General features: G+C 48.0%; 1 protein-coding gene across 1 annotated transcript in view; it reads right to left on the bottom strand.

Moving 5' to 3' along the window:
* The window catches only part of LOC120937509 (interferon-induced, double-stranded RNA-activated protein kinase-like), a 349,209-nt gene extending 345,642 nt beyond the window's left edge, over positions 1 to 3,567 (bottom strand). The window contains exon 1 of the mRNA XM_040350786.1: positions 3,412 to 3,567. The gene's annotated coding sequence lies outside the window, so the exon portion shown is untranslated. The remainder of the gene's footprint in view (positions 1 to 3,411) is intronic.
* Between the last annotated feature and the right edge of the window lie 15,635 nt (positions 3,568 to 19,202).

Genomic DNA, 19,202 nt, shown 5'->3' with positions numbered 1-19,202 from the left:
GGTTGTGGCAGCAGCTGCTGCCGTTACCGAGATATCAATCTTTAAAAAATGGACGTACATCGTCGTACGCAGGTCTGGAAGTGGTTAACCACCACCATCACTCCTAAGATCAGCATTGAGTGAAGCTGCCATTGATCACCAGGCTGGATATAAATCAATAATTTTTTTTAACCACTTAAGGACCCCTTCACGTCGATATACGTCGGCAGAATGGCATGACTGGGCACAGGCACGTACCTGTACGTCGCCTTTAAGTGTCCAGCCGTGGGTCGCGATCGGGTCACAGAGAGGAAGAACGAGGAGAGGTTCCCCGTTCTTCCTAGTGTGGCTGTCAGTGATCATCTGTGCCCTATATTAGGAAACGACGATCAGTGACGTCACACGCACAGCCACGCCCCCCCCACAGTAAGAACACTCCCTCAGAACACACTTAACCCCTACAGCGCCCCCTCCCGGTTAACCTCTTCACTGCCAGTGTCATTTTCACAGTAATCAGTGCAATTTTATAGCACTTTTCGCTGTGAAAATGACAAAAAATTCCAAAATAGTGTCAAAAGTGTCCGATGTGTCCGCCATAATGTCGCAGTCATGAAAAATAAATTCCAATTCGGAGATGTTCAGTCCCCCAATGAGAGGGCCTTAACATCAGCTGCTGGGGGAGGAAATAGGGGGAGGGATCACTGTCCCTGGCAAGCAATGTTTTTCCTTGTCTCTTGCTTGGCAGTAGAGCTGAGTTTCTCAGGAAGGGTTCACACTGGTACGACAAACGCTCTGACATTGGGTGCTCATGTCGCATGACGTGTGAAAATTAATGTTTCCCCTATGGGAGTCGTCTTAAAGTGGAGTCCCACCCTAAAGTGGAACTTCCCTCCATCTGATTTCTCCCCCCTCCAGTGCCCCCTTTTAGGGGGAGGGGGGACAGGATACCTGCCTTTGACAGGTATCCTTTCCCACTTACGGGAGTCCGGGCCGCGGCCCATGACATCACCACGGGGCTCCCTCCTCCTCCCCTGGCCACCGGGCCAATTGGAGAGAGGAGCGGGGCCTCGCACATCAGCAGTAGGATTCCCAGCGTGAAGCCGAAAGACTACACTGCCAGGTTCCCTTACCCGCAATGGCGGCGCTAGCACCCGACAGCTAATGGAAACATCAGCTGTGGTGCCGACATCTCTGGACTCCAGGACAGGCAAGTGCCCTATTATTAAAAGTCATCAGCTGCAATATGTGTAGCTGCTGGCTTTGAAAAAAAAAAAATTGGGGCCGGAACACGCTTTAACTGGTCCGACACAAGAAAATGCTCCCTGCACTACTCTGGTCAGACTTTGAACCTATTTCAGTCCATTGATTATCACTGAAGTCGGATCGCCGTCTTACCTGATCTGACTTTGGCATGCGACTTGTGCTCTGATGATCTTGAAGGGGAACTCCATGGCAAAAAAAAAAAAACAGCATGGGTTTCCCCTCCAAGAACATACCAGGCCATTCGGTCTGGTATGAATTTTAAGGGGAACCCCTATGCCGAAAAAACGGAAATGGGGACAAGGTGCTTTGGGGTGGGGGCATGCGACCTGGTACGGTTCAGGAGGGGGGGAGGCTCTCGCTCGTCCCCACCCCCTTTCTTGACCTGCCGGGCTGCGTGCTCGGATAAGTGTCTGGTATGGATTTTGGGGGAACCCCCACGCCGTCTTTTTGGCGTAGGGGTTTCCCTTAAAATGCATACCAGACCGAAGGGCCCGATATGCTCTTGTAGAGGGAACCCATGCCGTTTTTTGTTTTTTTTATTTGGCATGGAGTTCCCCCTAAAGATTCATACCAGACACAGTGCCTGGTATTGTCGGGGATCAAAGTCGGATCCCTGTTAATTGAAGTCATACGCATGTCAGACTTCAAGTCGCAGGGCAAAGTCAGGCTGCATTCACACCTAGGCGACAAAACGCCTGAAGCGTGACGCTCGTGCCGCTGGAGGGGAGAATTTCCATTGATGTCTATGAGATGGTTCACATCTCATAAACGCCGTACGCCTGCTGCCTGAAAACAAGTCCCGGACCTAAAAAAAGTAACCTAATCGCGGCAAAATACGCCACGTACGCGGCATTACAATGTGAATGGAGCCTCAGATCCAAAGTAGTACGACTATCGTGTCGTACCAGTGTGAACCCGGCCTCAATCCCCGAAAGTTAGTGATACATTCAGCGCCGGGCATCCGTGGCACTGTCTGCCTATCCATGATCGGCCTTAATTTCCAGGACAAGGCTGACTCGGGACACCTTTTTAAAATCTGTTACTGTCCTTGCCAATTCAGGACAGTTGGAAACTATGTAAAGTTGAAACGGAGCTCCACCCTAAAGTGGAACTCCTGCTGATCGGAACCCTCCCCCCCTCCGGTGTCACATTAGACACCTTTCAGGGGGGAGGGGGGTGCAGATACCTGTCTAAAGACAGGTATTTGCACCCATTTCCGGCCACAGTCTGCGGGAAAACTGCGGGCAGGACGTCACCTCCCATCCTCCCCCCATTGTGCTCTGGGAACACTCAGCTCCCAGAGCACAGCGGGAGCCAACCAGCAGGCGCAGCGCAACTCACGCATGCACCGTAGGGAACCTGGTTCCCTCACTGAGGATGGCGGGGAGGGCAGCAGAGTGACGAGCGATCGCTCGTCCTCTGCTGCGGACGGCGCTGGACTCCAGGACAGGTAAGTGTGCCGATATTAAAAGTCAGCAGCTGCAGTATTTGTAGCTGCTGACTTTTATTTCTTTTTTCAGCGGACATCCGCTTTAATATTAGGGCACCAAAACACAAAATACTACCCAACTTTTTGTTAACTTGTAATTGTGAGACCTGTCACTCGATTCGCTGAAAGGACAGGCGATCCCATTGGATGCTTAAGAGGAGTGGAGGAGTCGCATGGCCGCAGCTATGGAGGAAAGGACACAGGAGCCGCTGCCCGATGCCTGCCACCTAGATAGGGTAAGACAGCAGGCGGACGGGGCCGGGGCCCCCCCCACCCCCCCAAAAAAAACACACCAGCCGCCACTGGGTAAATGCAATGTAGTTATGGTTTTGTGCGTTCATTCATCTTTTCATTTTTCTGTAGAAGGTGAACTTACACATCAGGTAATCTTATGCATTACAATATTTGTTGAATTCTATATGAGGGATTTGACCATACCTCTACATCTAACAATGATACATCAATGGAGGCCAGTTCTGTCGGGGAAGGGGGGTACAGTATACAATCATAGGAGAAAAACACAGCATCATTGTACATACCATACAGCAACAAAAGGAACAGCACTGCTAGATGTTATTTTATATAAAACTCTATTCCGGTAGCGCAGTCTATATATGACATCATTTCATTTAGTTTAGGCAGGAAAAAAATACCATAATGACTCCTAATAACACACTCACCTCTTTTCCTTGACTTCTCTGTAACTGACTGAAAAGCTCTCAATGACTCAGGGAATCCACATGACATTACACTGCACACACCTCCTCGCCGGTCCTCGGCACTCTTTCGTTTCTGATTTTCCTCTAGAAAGAAGATCCCCATAACGCTTGAGCTGTCACGGTGCGATACTCAGACAGTTAAATGGGAGGCCCGATCCTCAGCTTGTGGGCGGCACTTAATAGTAACCACGCCCGCTTCTCAAAATCCAGTACAGCAGAACCGGAGGTTTGGTTTCGGTTTCGTTTCTCCGTTTTTTTTTTCCTAAATAGCAGAGTGAAGTCACTGCAGTGTAGCGTGTGTCTGAGGCGCATGCGCGCCTTTGGTCCTTATCCGTCTCTCAGCACGCTCTGTATCGCTTTGTTGTTGGTATAATTGTATTACCATGACTTGTGCCTGAACTGCTCAGTTGTAAGGGCTTGTTTACAAATTACACTTGCTGTTTGGGGGATGGTAAAAATGAATGGATGAGTTGAGTTTTTCCAACCCCCCAAAAGTGGAACTAGGGTTGACACTTTTTCTTCAACATTTAGCAGCGCACAGGGTTTTTTTTCTTTGCGTACACTATAGATTGTAACATACCTGGGACACCTTTGGTAAGGTGACCAGATTTTTAAAATTAAATCCGGGGACATATTTTTTGTTTACTAGTAATGGCAACAATCAGCACTCTCTGCCAGTCGCCACCCGCCTCACAGCCCCTCTAGTCTTATGCCGGCGTACACATGGTCGTTTTTCGGCATTTAAAAAAAAAGACATTTTCAGCATGTCCAAAAAACGAAGTTTTTCCAACTTCATCATTAAAAACGATGTTGCCCACACACCATCGTTTTTAAAAAATGATGAACAAAGCGCGATAACGTACAACACGTACGACGGCACTCTGAAGGGGGAAGTTCTATTCGCCTTTGGGCTGCTTTAGCTGATTCCTTGTTAGTAAAAGACGATTCGCGCTTTTTTGTCTGTTACAGGGTGATGAATGTGCTTACTCCATTATGAATGGTAGTTTTACCTGAACGAGCGCTCCCGTCTCATAACTCACTTCTGACATTGCGTCGGTTTAAAACGTCGTTTTAGCCCACACACGATCATTTTTTACAACCCGAAAAACGACATTTTAAAAAACGACACAAAAAAATGCAGCATGTTCGATTTTTTTTTTTTACGTTTTTCAGAAGCCGAAAAATGATGTGAAGCCCACACACGACCATTTTAAATTACATTTTTAAAAATGTATTTTTTTTTTCATGCCGAAAAACGACCGTGTGTACGCAGCATTACTCTTCAGGCCCCGGCTACTACTGGATGGGGAGCGGAGGAAGATCACTCCGCCAGGGAAGGCAAGGAGATAGGCAGGTGGCTGGCCAGGATTTGAGCCAAGGCAGAAGAACATGCGAGCGAAGCTGAATGGGCATGCGCCCGAAACTGAAGAAATATTCCCTCCGCTCCGACCAGCACATGATCATCAGAAAGGGGCACAGATAATGGGAAAAATACAATCCCCCTATGCTAGTAGGCACGGTGAAGCGGGGTGTGTAATTCAATTTTTTTTATTTTAATTCTGCCCCTGCCCCCTATTAAATCCAATCTGGGGACAAAACCAGGGACAGACTTGGTCCGGGGATAGTGTCTTCAAACAGGGGACTTTCCCCTGAAACTGGTGATGTCTGGTCACCCTAACCTTTGGGCGGCGGGCGCACCAAAGAGAATAGTACCCCTGACCCTCCTGTCAGGCCCTGTTCTGAGCCACATTCCTGTCTGAATATTGTGTACGGGTTTCAGAAGGACTGAAACCTGGACACACGATTCTAAACCCGAATTGTCCAGGTGAAACTCGAACAGGTGGCAACCCTAGTCGTCACCATTATGGCATATGCACAAATGCGCCCATGGGCTCTGTTTGGCAAAGCACATCAGCACATGCAAAGATGATTTTCCACACATATGCTAAGACAGGGAAGGTTTCTCACCCCTCGTAATCTGTGTAAGAAAACCCACAAGTGCAACATTGACTGGAAAACCGGCAAATGCACAAGTGTGCCACAGGGCTTTCTCAGAACTTGAGCCCTGTGGTACAAGTGCACTAACATAGGGGGCAGGGAGAAATTCTTGCCAAGGTGAGAATTGTGGAAGAGTGGCTTTGCATTAAAAAGTACTTTATAAAAAAGCATATATTTACTGTATATTTGTAAGAGGAGGAGGCAGGGCAGCACAACATGCCCTAGGGTGAATATCCACAGTTAACTGCATAAGACGACTGGACAAAGTTATACACATAACCCCCGCTCCAACAAGCATTACCAACATTGAATACCACTAATTCAAGTGACCTTTGAACCATGTGCAATGCACGGAGGTGCTGGTTTTACAGGATTAACTAGTTGCAGACTTTGGGCGTGCTACACAAACCAAACCAGGGTGTGCATAGCACGCACATCCAGTCTCTCTGCCTTGATTCAGGCATACACGCAGTACGGAATGGCACAACAGCTGATTTCCAGAGCAGCTTCTGTGACGGCGTAAAAACGCAGATCGTAGGAGGCACTATCCGACACCAGGGGCGGCCTGTCCATTAAGGGCGCACGGGCACCACTCCCTCTGTCATGCCAACCCCCTATATGACTAATGGATGGATTCATGCAATGCATGAATCTATCCATGGCTGTCGATGCCACCCCCTATTCATGCGTCCGGCCCCTTTTCAGACACCGGGCGGGGGTGTTTTTTTGAAGCACCTGATTAGAACCAAAGGCTCTAATAGGCTTCAAAAAAGGTGGACTTCTAGCGCAGAGCATTGCGCTTGCAGTCCATCCAGATGTGTTAGAAAAGCAAATGAATATTTGCTTTTCCAACACTGAACCACCTCTCCACCAATCGGGAATTGCAGGTCTAATACCCGTCACCTGATTGGCTGAAAGCACAGGCGCCACATGATGAGTAGTGGCATATGATGGGCACAAGTAGTGGCATTTGATGGGCACAATGGCCGGCATTTAAAGGGCACAAGTGGCTGCAAATTCTGCCTTGCGCTTGCGGATTTGGCTTTGTTCGGCTTTGCAGATTTTTCCCTTGCCGATCATCAGAGTGTTGGATAGTGCCTCCTACGATCTGCACATGTGCCTTCACGCCGTCACAACAGCTCATTGGTAGCTGTTCTGTACTGCGCAGACAGTAGGGCACTATTCCATATTCATCATTGTTTTACATGTCAAAGCTGTTTGTAATGCACTAGGTGGTCCAGGAGTGAGGCTTGGGAGGCACTATCATGTCCTGTGTCTGTTTGCGGCCAAAACAAGGCTTGGAAACATCACAAGCACTCAGACAGTGTTTTGGCATGCAAATAGCGTGTCATGTGACTTCTGGGTCCAAAACGAGGCTCGACACACATACAGGCATCCAAGGACCAAAACGAGGCTAGGTACAACACACAGGCATCCAGATAGAGGCGTGGAAAGCATGCCGGTCGGCCATTTTGGACACACATACAGGCATCCAGGGACCAAAAAGTGGCTTGGTACACATACAAGTATCCAGATAAAGGGGTGGAATACACGCTGGTCGGCCATTTTGGGTCTATACAGGAAGTCAAGCTATTTCACACTGGTAACGCTCCTGGGCTGGTTTCTCATAATTGGGGTCATTATTTTTATAAATAACCGGTGGGCAGCAGTGAAGTGATACCCCAGATGATGTCCTAGCGGACTGTGGAGGTTGTATGCAGAGCCCAAAGCCATTTTTCCTTGTGCTAAATAAGCACACATATCGTCTTAATGATATAATGCATCTCAAGCTAAAAGTCCACTCGCCATTCATTTGATTTCCTATTTATCCAAAAACCAGACTGTTGTGATCTCAGCATCCCAGCATGACTGACTAGAGCCCAGTCTGCCTCGATCTTTTATTAAATTACCACCGGAAGTGATGTCACCATCACAAGAAAAAGTTAACAGGAAGTGATGTCACAGCATGTCAGCTCCACCCAGGAAGATGACCTTTACAGGAAAATGACCATACAAGGTTATCCCTCCTTGTATGGTCAACAGGATGTATTAAAGCGGAGCTCCGCCGTAAAAAAAAATATTAAAAGCCAGCAGCTGCAAATACTGCAGCTGCTGACTTTTAATAAATGGACACTTACCTGTCCTGGAGTCCAGCGACGACGGCAGAAGAAGACGAGCAATCGCTCGTCTTTCTGCTGCCCCTACTGCCATCCTCGTGAGGGAATCAGGAAGTGAAGCGTTGCGGCTTACTTACCCGATTCCCTACTGCGCATGCGCGATACGTGCTGCGCCGTCCTCATTGGTCACCTGCTGTGTTCTGGGAGCCGTGTGTTTCCCAAAACACAATGGGGGGGGGGGACCGGAGGTGACACACTACCCGCAGGTCCCCGCACAGTGTGTTCCTGGAAGTGGGTGCAAATACCTGTCTTAATCAGGTATCTGCACCCCCCTCCCCCTGAAATGTGCGAAGGAGGTGGGAAGGGTTCCGATGACCGGAATTTCCACTTTAGGGTGGAGCTCCGCTTTAAATGTAGCCAATACAATACATGATAACCCTTCCAACAGGGTTATTTAAATACATACAACAACATGAATAATACAACAACCAATGAACACAGTTCCTGATGAGGGGAGCTTATCTGCAGGTGTGTGCCCATGTCACCAAAACCATGTTGATCAAGCATATAGAGGTGACAAGAGCATATCAAAAGTTTGGTGACAGCTAACATGTACAACGGCACTATAAAGGGGAAGTTCTATTCCAATGGCGCCACCCTTTGGGCTGCTTTTGTTGATCTTGTGTTAGTAAAAGTTTGGTGAAAGACGATTCACGCTTTTCAGCCTCGTGCTTTTCAGTTTGTTACAGCTCTAGCTGTCAAAATAGAAGTCTGACGAAGTTAATAAACACCACTGCTCCAGACACATTATACAAAGAAACAGAATTACATATAGCTACATTTGTATTATTCTGCTCATTCATCTGCAGATCAAAGGGATGCACTTATATCTGCAGACATGTCAGTTAAAACAACCTAACCAGTAAAATGTCCCCCTAATTACCCTTTAGTTGCCTTACCAATGGATTTGTTGAACCTCAAGCCTAGATATTCATTGGTTCCGAGTACCAATCAGAATCGGATTGGTCGCCTTTCAAGCTGCCTTCTAGCATGGCTAAATCCAAAAAAACTCAGTCTAAGGTATGTCAAACGATCCTTTGATGCGTGGTGTGACCATTTGCTACATTAGCATGCTAAGGGCCCCTACTGTGATGGAGCCTTTCAGCCTGTCCGGGCTTCCCTTCAAAACAAAAGGACAATTTAGCTAATTTAATTATCACCTGGGACCTTTATCCATGACACAGGAAGAAGTCATTTTTTAAAGGCCAGCTGAGCCCTTAGTTTGTCATATCACAAAATTGAACCAGTCCAGTAAAACATATACATTGATCTTTGCACTGGTTCCCCTGGTATAAATATGAAATTCAAACTTTCCACCACAGTCCCCCCTGAAGTTCATTCTTGAACTTATGTCCTCCTTCAATAATTTTGTACCCCTCCACAATGGCCCAGAAGCCCTCGACCCTTCCCCACCACCACTGCGGCTTGAAGATGCTGGAACCCAATCACGGTAGACTTGAGACAGTCCTGGTGCCTTTGAGACTCCACATCCGACCCGTGAGAGTCTGTACTCCAATGTTTCATCGCCTCTCCTATATTGATGGCGGGATCCTCGCATGTCTAGTCCTGTAACTTGGGAATATGATGTAATTATTGTAACGATTAGATAGGATCGCGAGACAGCACTTTTCAGCATGCTGAAGGAAAGTTCAGGAGAGTCTTATTTGTGGCACATTTGTCTCAAGAAATTACTTTGTTATCGTTTCTTCTTCAGGTGGTGGTTGGGCGGGCCTCCGGACATTCGTGCATGAGTATAAATAAGAAAAAAACGTCAGTGTACAGTTATTGGAGGAATGTCAGACAGGAGCAGTGGGGTGGCTTTTGCGACTATAAAGCCGTAGGTAGACTAGGAAAGGTAGAATTAAATTTGGGAGGTAAAAAAACAAAACCTGGATGCCTAGGGATACTTTGGTTTCACTGGGTGTAAAATATGGCACTGGCGGGCAGGAATGCTCACGCGTCTTAAAAAAAATGATATGACTGATGTCCTAGTTACATTATCCTGAGAAGATGGATGATAGAAACCAAAAGAAAAACTTAGAGAGCATACTATTACAGAAGGAAAGGACGAGAGGTGAGTAATGAAAAAGAATAAGGAGAATAGAAAAAATAATAAACATAAAAAAAATAAAAAAATACAGATTTAATGCTGCTCCAACCAGGATCTCCAGTTTACATTCCACTTTAGATTGTTAAAGAGCATTGAATCTGTATCCTAAAAAACTAATACCTAGTTGACCTGCCAACGTTAGCTGACAGCGAAAAAAAGAAAAAGATTGTTCCGTAAAAAAAAAACGACTCCTCTCTCATACTAGTAATTGCCATTATTTTTGCAGGTCAGGTACACAGATAATAACGAGATAGAGAGATGATTAAAATTTGTAGAATTTAGGTAAACCTGACCGCACTTTGTTATTACAAATTGAAGAGTCTTATCCCTAGAACAACAAGAAAAAAATATAGGCCCAGATTCTCAAAGGAGATACGACGGCGTATCTCCAGATACGCCGTCGTATCTCTGAGTCTGAGCCGTCGTATCTATGTGCCTGATTCTTAGAATCAGTTACGCATAGATTTGTATTAGATCCGACCGGCGTAAGTCTCTTACGCCGTCGGATCCTAACTGCATATTTACGCTGGCCGCTAGGGGCGTGTACGCTGATTTACGCCTAGAAATATGTAAATCAGCTAGATACGCAAATTCACGAACGTACACCCGGCCGACGCAGTACAGATACGCCGTTTACGTTAGGCTTGACCCCTGCTATATGGAGGCGTACATGCGGCTTACCAATGTTAAGTATGGACATCGTTCCCGCGTCAAATTTTTAAAATGTTACGTCGTTTGCGTAAGTCATCCGTGAATGGGGCTGGACGTCATTTACGTTCACGTCGAAAACAAATACGTCCTTGCGGCGTACTTTGGAGCAATGCACACTGGGATATGTCCACGGACGGCGCATGCGCCATTCGTAAAAACGTCAATCACGTCGGGTCATGGTTAATTTACATAACACACGCCCACCTCTTCACAATTTGAATTAGGCGGGCTTACGCCGGCCTATTTACGATACGCCGCCACAACTTTCGTTTGAGAATACAGCACTTGCCTATAAAAGTTGCGTAGGCGAAACGTAAATAGGATACGTTACGCCCGCACAAAGATACGCCATTCTACGTGAATCCGGGCCATAGTTCTAGGGTCCTCTCTTAAATAAAGAGGAACAAAAAATAAAAATAGACTCCTCTCCCCTATTAGTGATCAACAGGTGAACATGATCATGGTCACTTAACAATTTACAAGTCGGGTTATTTCCATCATTTACACTTTCAAAATTACAGAAAACAAAAAAATAGCGTCTGCAAAAGTTTGGGCACCCTGCAGAATTTATAGCATGCACTGCCCCCTTTGCAAAGCTGAGACCTGCCAGTGTCATGGATTGTTCTCAATCATCGTCTGGGAAGACCAGGTAATGTCAATCTCAAAGGTTTTAAATGCCCAGACTCATCTGACCTTGCCCCAACAATCAGCACAATGGGTTCTTCTAAGCAGTCTAGAAAACTGAAACTGAAAATAGCAGGGGTCAAGTCTTGGGGGAAAAAGTGTGGGAACTCCCACCCAAGATCCACTCCCCCACCAAAAAAAAAAAAAATGATACGCTCATATGCATATATATTTCACAGAAAATACAGTGCAACATTTATTGTAAAGTGGCAGCTTACAAAAAAAAATATGGTGTCACCCCCCCCCCCCCCCAACCCTCCCCCTGGTCACTGAGCATTAGCCGCAATGCTCTGTCCTGCCACTGCGGAGTGATAGCAGGAACATAACAGAGCAGTAGACACTGGGCAGGCTAGTGCATTGGGCTCTCTTCTGTCTAGCCTGCCACAGTGCTCTGCAGGGCGCTGGGCAGGCTAGTTCCAGGGTGGCAGAAACACGATCACGATGCACACCCCAAACCGGTGCCTGTAAATGTTGTGGTTTATGCCAGTGCGCCAATCCATGCACTGTCACGGATGGGGATGACACCATCACTGTCGGATATCCCTTTCTTCTTAATAGTGTCACCCAGGCCTGGACTGGGACAAAAAATAGACCCATGAGTTTTAGACTGAGCATCCCAGTGTAAATCCCCCCCCCACAGTAAATTCCCCCAGTTTTATCTTCCATAGTGTATATTCCCCCCGTTGTAAATCCCTACAGTGTATTCATTCCCTGTGTAAATACCCTTAAATCCCCCGGATGTAAATTCCCCTAATGTAACCCCCCTGATGTAACTCCCCCTGATGTAACTCCCCCCTGTGTAATCCCCCTAATGTAACCCCCCTGATATAACTCCCCCCTGTGTAATCCCCCAAATGTCAACCCCCCATGTAATCCCCCTGATGTAACTCCCCCTGTGTAATCCCCCCTAATGTTACCCCCCCTGATGTAGATCCCCCTGTGTAATCCCCCAATGTAACTCCCCCTGTGTAATCCCCCTAATGTAACCCCCCTGATGTAACTCCCCCTGTGTAATCCCCCCTGATATAACTCCCCCTGTGTAATCCCCCCTAATGTAACCCCCCTGATGTAACTCCCCCCTGTGTAATCCCCCTAATGTAACTCCCCCTGTGTAATCCCCCTAATGTAACCCCCCTGATGTAACTCCCCCCTGTATAATCCCCCTAATGTAACCCCCCCTGATGTAACTTCCCCTGTGTAATCCCCCTAATGTAACCCCCCCGATGTAACTTCCCCTGTGTAATCCCCCTAATGTAACCCCCCCGATGTAACTTCCCCTGTGTAATCCCCCTAATGTAACCCTCCCCGATGTAATTCCCCCTGTGTAATCCCCCTAATGTAACTCCTCCCTGTGTAATCCCCCTAATGTAACCCCCCCTGTGTAATCCCTCTAATGTAACCCCCGTGCAATTACCCTAATGTACCCCCCTGTGTAATCCCCCTAATGTAACTCCCCCTGTGAAATCCCCCTAATGTAACCCCCCGTGTAATCCCCCTAATGTGTAAAGGTAAAAAATTCCGCGCCTAACTCACCAAAATAATAATTAGTGAACAATAATATAAGCTGCTCCTCACAAACAATAAAAAATTGTGCATAAATGAGAATAGAAAATAGAGGGCGCTAGGCCCATACAAATACTATGTATAGTGCCGTGAACCAATCCACTATGATTGGCAATTAATTAACACTCCCTAGTGAATAATTAGATAAAAAATGATAAAATAAAATAAAATAAAATAAAGTCCCATATATTGCAGACAGCGCTGCACATTCAGAAAAAACACAGCGTGAAAATTCCAATGTGATCAATGTGAATATATAAATCCCACACAATAAGGGAAATTGTTGCAGTCCACTTTGTTTGTTGTGATTTTCTTAAGAGGAGAGAAAGTGCCACCACCGCTCTAAATAACTTCAATTCCACCCAAGGTGCTTGATATTAAATTGCTCTTACCAGAGCTAGTTGACCAGTTTAATGAAAAAGTGGTCAAACCAGCTTTTGCAGGATTGTGCCTGCGCACATGAGGATATGGACAACCAATAGACAGATCCAGGAGCTCCACATGGGATTTTTTTATGCAAGAGAAGAAAGCCAGGAAAACCAATAGCGTGATAACGTTTATTAAAAGTATTAAAAACACATAAAAACAGCCAAATGGCCTCTTACTTTATAGGGTGCCCACCCGGCACTGAGGCTGCGGACTTGTCACCGCCAATCTGCGGTTTCAAATTAGGATTCGAAAAGGGGGTGGAAGCCGCCGCTGTCTCACCGCCGATGGATCCTTTCTGACACTCCACAGCGTAGAGGGGACGTCACGTGACCAGGTCTGCCTTCCCCTGTGTAATCCCCCTAATGTAACCCTCCCCGATGTAATTCCCTCTGTGTAATCCCCCTAATGTAACTCCTCCCTGTGTAATCCCCCTAATGTAACCCCCCCATGTAATCCCTCTAATGTAACCCCGGTGCAATTACCCTAATGTACTCCCCTGTGTAATCCCCCTAATGTAACCCCCTAATGTAACTCCCCCCTAATGTAACCCCCCGTGTAATCCCCCTAATGTAACCCCCCCTGATGTAACTTCCCCTGTGTAATCCCCCTAATGTAACCCTCCCCAATGTAATTCCCCCTGTGTAATCCCCCTAATGTAACTCCTCCCTGTGTAATCCCCCTAATGTAACCCCCCCTGTGTAATGCCTCTAATGTAACCCCTGTGCAATTACGCTAATGTACCCCCCTGTGTAATCCCCCCTAATGTAACCCCCTGTGTAATCCCCCTAATGTAACCCCCCCTGTGTAATCCCCCTAATGTAACCCCCCTGTGTAATCCCTCTAATGTAACCCCCCCCCTGTGTAATCCCCCTAATGTAACCCCCCCCCCGATGTAACCCCCCCTGTGGAATCCCCACTAATGTAACCCCCCTGTGTAATGCCCCTAATGTAACCCCCCCTGTGTAATGCCTCCAATGTAACCCCCCCTGTGTAATCCCCCTAATGTAACCCCCCCAAGTAATCCCCCTAATTAGAGTTGAGCGGACACCTGGATGTTCGGATTCGGACCTGAACCCGGACTTTGAAAAAAAAGTTCGGGTTCGAGACCGAACCCAAACCCGGACTTTGACCTGAACCCGAACCCCATTGAAGTCAATGGGGACCCGGACTTTTGACTACAAAAATGTCTCTAAAAAACTAAGGGAAAGGGCTGGAGGGCTGCTACAGCAAAATGTCGGGAAGAGCATGGCAAATACTCTGGAAATAAATGTGGATAGGGAAATAACTTAAAATAACATAAAAAAAAAATATAATGATTTTGACCTTGGAGGACGAGGTCCATACAGTTTTGTTCAAAATTATTCAACCCCCCAATGCTGTAAAGGGTTTTAGGGAATTTAGTGTACATTTCTAATTGTATTCAGAATGAAATCCTACAAGGACTTCATAAAGAACCATATGCAACTAATATGACATCAATTGGTTTTGTAATACTGTAGTAAATGCAAAATTCAAGGCAAAGGGCACTGTTGAAACGCTACCTGGTCGTGGCAGAAAGAAGATGCTGACTTTGACTGCTGTGCGCTACCTGAAGCGTAGAGTGGAGAAAAGTCCCTGTGTGACTGCTGAGGAACTGAGAAAAGATTTGTCAGATGTGGGTATTGAAGTTTCTGCTCAGACAATACGGCGCACACTGCGTAATGAAGGCCTCCATGCCAGAACTCCCAGGCGCACCCCCTTGCTGTCTCCAAAGAATAAGAAGAGTCGACCGCAGTATGCCAAAAGTCATGTGGGCAAACCACACAAGTTTTGGGATTGTGTTCTGTGGACTGATGAAACAAAATTAGAACTGTTTGGGCCCATGGATCAACGCTATGTTTGGAGGAGGAAGAACAAGGCCTATGATGAAAAGAACACCTTGCCTACTGTGAAGCATGGCGGGGGGTCAAACATGCTTTGGGGCTGTTTTGCTTCTGCAGGTACAGGGAAGCTTCAGCGTGTGCAAGGTACCATGAATTCTCTTCAGTACCAGGAGATATTGGATGACAATGTGATGCAGTCCGTCACAAACCTGAGGCTTGGGAGACGTTGGACCTTTCAACAGGACAATGATCCCAAGCATACCTCCAAGTCCACTAGAGCATGGTTGCAGATTAAAGGCTGGAACATTTTGGAGTGGCCTTCGCAGTCACCACTTAAATCCGATTGAGAACCTCTGGTGGGACTTAAAGAAAGCAGTTGCAGTGCGCAAGCCTAAGAATGTGACTGAAGGTGGAAGCGGCGGTGGAGAAGGAGGAGGTAGCCAACACAGCAGGTTTTGGTTTTTAATTGATTTATTTTTTAAATTAGGGTAAACCCCAAAATAGTGAGACAGATCTAGGGTTGCTACCTCATCCCTTTAAACCTGAACCCAGAGTTACACAGGTTCTGGGGCTAATTTAATGTCGATAAGGCACCAAGTGAGTTTAATTAGCAGCACCTTAATCAGCCAGAGAACCTGTGTAATTAATATGTTTTTGCTTTAAAAGGGATGAGATGGCAACCCTAGAAAGCTCAGAAAAAAACAATGGCTGGGTAAGGGCGGCCCGGTGTCTATTCTGCACGAGGTATGGACAAGTCCTGTGGGATCCATGCCTGGTTCATTTTAATGAATGTAAGCTTGTCCACATTGGCTCTGGACAGGCGGCTGCGCTTGTCTGTGATAACACCCCCTGCCGTGCTACATACACGTTCAGACAATACACTGGCCGCAGGGCAGGCCAGTACCTCCAAGGCGTAAAGGGCAAGCTCAGGCCATGTGCCCAATTTGGAGACCCAGAAGTTTAAGGGGGCATAGCCGTCATTCAGTACGTGTAGGGGTGTGCTCACATACTGCTCCACCATGTTGCTGAAATGCTGCCTCCTGCTAAAACGTTCCATATCAGCTGGTGGTGCTGTTTGTTGTGGCGTGCCGACAAAGCTTTTCCACATTTCGGCCATGCTAACCCTGCCTTCTGAGGTGCTGGCGGTGCCCCTGCTGCGTTGGCGACCTCTTCCTCCTCCTCTGCCTTTTGCTTCCACTGTGCCCCCGCTGCCAGGTGGGAATTGCACCAGCAGCGCGTCTAACTTGCGTTCACGTTCCAGTGAGGGGATTAAGGACGGTACATTGTCCTTGTAACGGGGATCCAGCAGCGTGGCCACCCAGTAATCAGCACCTGTCATAATGTGCGAAACACGCCGGTCGTTGCGGAGACACTGTAGCATGTAATTGCTCATGTGTGCCAGGCTGCCCAGAGGCAACGAAAAGCTGTCCTCTGTGGGAGGTGTATCATCTGTGTCCTCCTGCTGTGAACATGGTTCCTCCTCCTCCTCCATGTCTTCCTCCTCCTCATCCTCCACCGCGTCATCCTCCAGAACTGTGCCCTTGCTAGACAATTGTGTAACTGGCCTTTGTTGGTGCATGAACCCACCCTCGGAGCCACTTGTGAATGACTGCCCTGAAAGCCTTGCAAATGATCCCGATTCCTCCTCCTCCTCCTGTGCCACATCCTCTTCCATCATCGCCTGTAGTGTTTTTTCAAGGAGGCATAGAACTGGGATAGTCACGCTGAGAGCGGCGTCATTGGCACTGGCCATGTTGGTGGAGTACTCAAAACAGCGCAACAAGGCACACAAGTCTCGCATGGAGGCCCAGTTATTGGTGGTAAAGTGGTTCTGTTACGCAGAGCGACTCACGCGTGCGTGCTGCAGCTGGAGCTCCACTATCGCCTGCTGCTGCTCGCACAGTCTGGCCAGCATGTGCAAGGTGGAGTTCCACCTTGTGGGCACATCACATATGAGGCGGTGAGCGGGAAGGCCGAAGTTACGCTGCAGCGCTGCCAGGCGAGCAGCAGCAGGGTGAGAACGCCGAAAGTGTGCACAGACGGCCCTCACTTTCTGCAGCAGCTGTGGCATATCGGGGTAAGTTCTCAGGAAACTCTGCACCACCAAATTCAGCACATGTGCCAGGCAAGGGATGTGCGTCAAACCGGCTAGGCCCAGAGCTGCTACGAGATTTCGCCCGTTATCGCACACCTCCAGGCCCGGCTTGAGGTTCACTGATGCCAACCACTCATCGGTCTGTTGTTCCATGTCCCTCCACAACTCCTGCGCAGTGTGTGGTTTTTCCCCCAAACAGGAAAGTTTTAAAACTGCCTGCTGGCGTTTACCCATGGCTGTGCTGAAGTTGGTGGTGAATTTGTTACGCTGACTGGATAAGGAGGCGGTAGAGGATGAGGAAGCGGAGTAGAAGGAGTTAGGAACAGGAGGCAAACTGAAGCGCCCTGCGATCCTCGGTGGTGGAAGGACATGCGCCAAACTGCTATCCGCCTCAGGCCCAGCCGCCACTGCATTTACCCAGTGCGCTGTTAGGGAGATATAATGTCCCTGACCGTGCTTACTGGTCCCCGAATCGGTAGTTAGGTGGACCTTGGCACAGATGGCGTTGCGCAGTGCACACCTGATTTTGTCCTCATCTTGGTTGTGCGGGGAAGGGATGGCTCGCCTGGAAAAGTAGTGGCGGCTGGGCACGACGTACTGTGGGACAGCCAATGCCATCAGGCTTTTAAAACTCTGCGTCTCCACAAGACGGAATGACAGCATTTCAAAGGCCAGTAATTTTGAAATGCTGGCATTCAGGGCCAGGGATCGCGGGTGGGTAGAGCGGTACTTCCTCTTATGCTCCAGTGTTTGGGAGATGGAGAGCTGAATGCTTCCATGGGACATTGTGGAGATGTTTGGTGACCCAGGTGGTAGTGTTGCTTGCCGGTCCTCTAATTGAGGGGTGGCAGGTGGCACTGTCACTACGGAGGTGGATGAAGAGGCAGAGAGGCCCGAGACTGATGCAGAAGAGGAAGCAGGAGGAGCCAGAGACCTTTCTTGGTTTTTGAGGTGTCTACTCCACTGCAGCTCATGCTTTGCACTTAGATGCCTGGTCATGCAGGTTGTGCTCAGGTTGAGAACGTTTATGCCTCGCTTCAGGCTCTGATTGCACAACGTGCAAACCACGCGTGTCTTGTCATCAGCACATTGTGTGAAGAACTGCCACGCTAGGGAACTCCTTGGACCTGGCTTTGGTGTGCTCGGTCCCTTGCTGCGTTGGGCAGTAGCAGGCGTACTGTCTAGGGGACGGACGCTCTGCTTTGGCACCCTGCTCCCTCTTCTGCTGTGCTGGTGGCTCTGTGTGACCACCGCCTCTTCCTCCAAACTACATGGGTAACCTGCATGAGGTTGATTCCATGTCGGGTCGAGGACCTCATCGTCCTGCACATCATCTTCCACCCAGTCTTCACCACTGCCCTCCTTGTCGGTCTGCACAATTGGAAAAGCACCAGCAGTTGGCAACTGTGTTTCATCATCATCATCATGCAAGATGTGCTGTGATGGTCCCCCCATGAACTCATCCTGAAATATAAGTGGTTGGGCATTGGTGCACTCAATTTTTTCCCCTTCTGGGGCTGGGCTAGGTGGATGGCCCTGGGAACACATGCTAACAGACTCATCGAAAAGAAGAAGAGACTTCTGCATGCTTTGGGGCTCAGACTGCTTGGCTGATTTGCAAGGGGGTGAGGTGAAAGACTGATGGTGGACATTGGCTGCAGGCGCCAACTCTGAACTTTCAGCACAAGACTGGTTGGAAAACAATGTGAAGGAACTGGAGGCATTGTCAGCAACCCAATCTACTACCGCCTGTTCTGCTCCTGGCCTCAACATTCGTAGAGCTGGATTAGGCCCAACCAAATACGGCTGCAGGCTCTGTCGGCTACTCGCACCTGAGAAAGGTGTTTCACTTGTGCTTGTAGCTGGCACAGATCGACCACGTCCTCTCCCTGTAACAGGAGCTCCACCAGCAGCACCACGACCACGGCCACGTCCTTTATTTGACGTTTTCCTCATATTTCTCAAATTGAGGGTCTTGCCCTAATTTTGAGAAATTTTAAATACAAAAATAGTGTAATATGGTGAAATAGGCAGAGATTCACCTATATATTTCTCTACCTATAGCAAGAAGCAGGAACCCAGCCCTAAACAATGTACTGGCAGAGTGCTGGTGAAATGGGCAG

The sequence above is a fragment of the Rana temporaria genome, chromosome 4 (assembly GCF_905171775.1).
Source record: "Rana temporaria chromosome 4, aRanTem1.1, whole genome shotgun sequence".
Taxonomy (NCBI): domain Eukaryota; kingdom Metazoa; phylum Chordata; class Amphibia; order Anura; family Ranidae; genus Rana; species Rana temporaria.
This window is presented reverse-complemented; position numbering and strand designations above follow the sequence as displayed.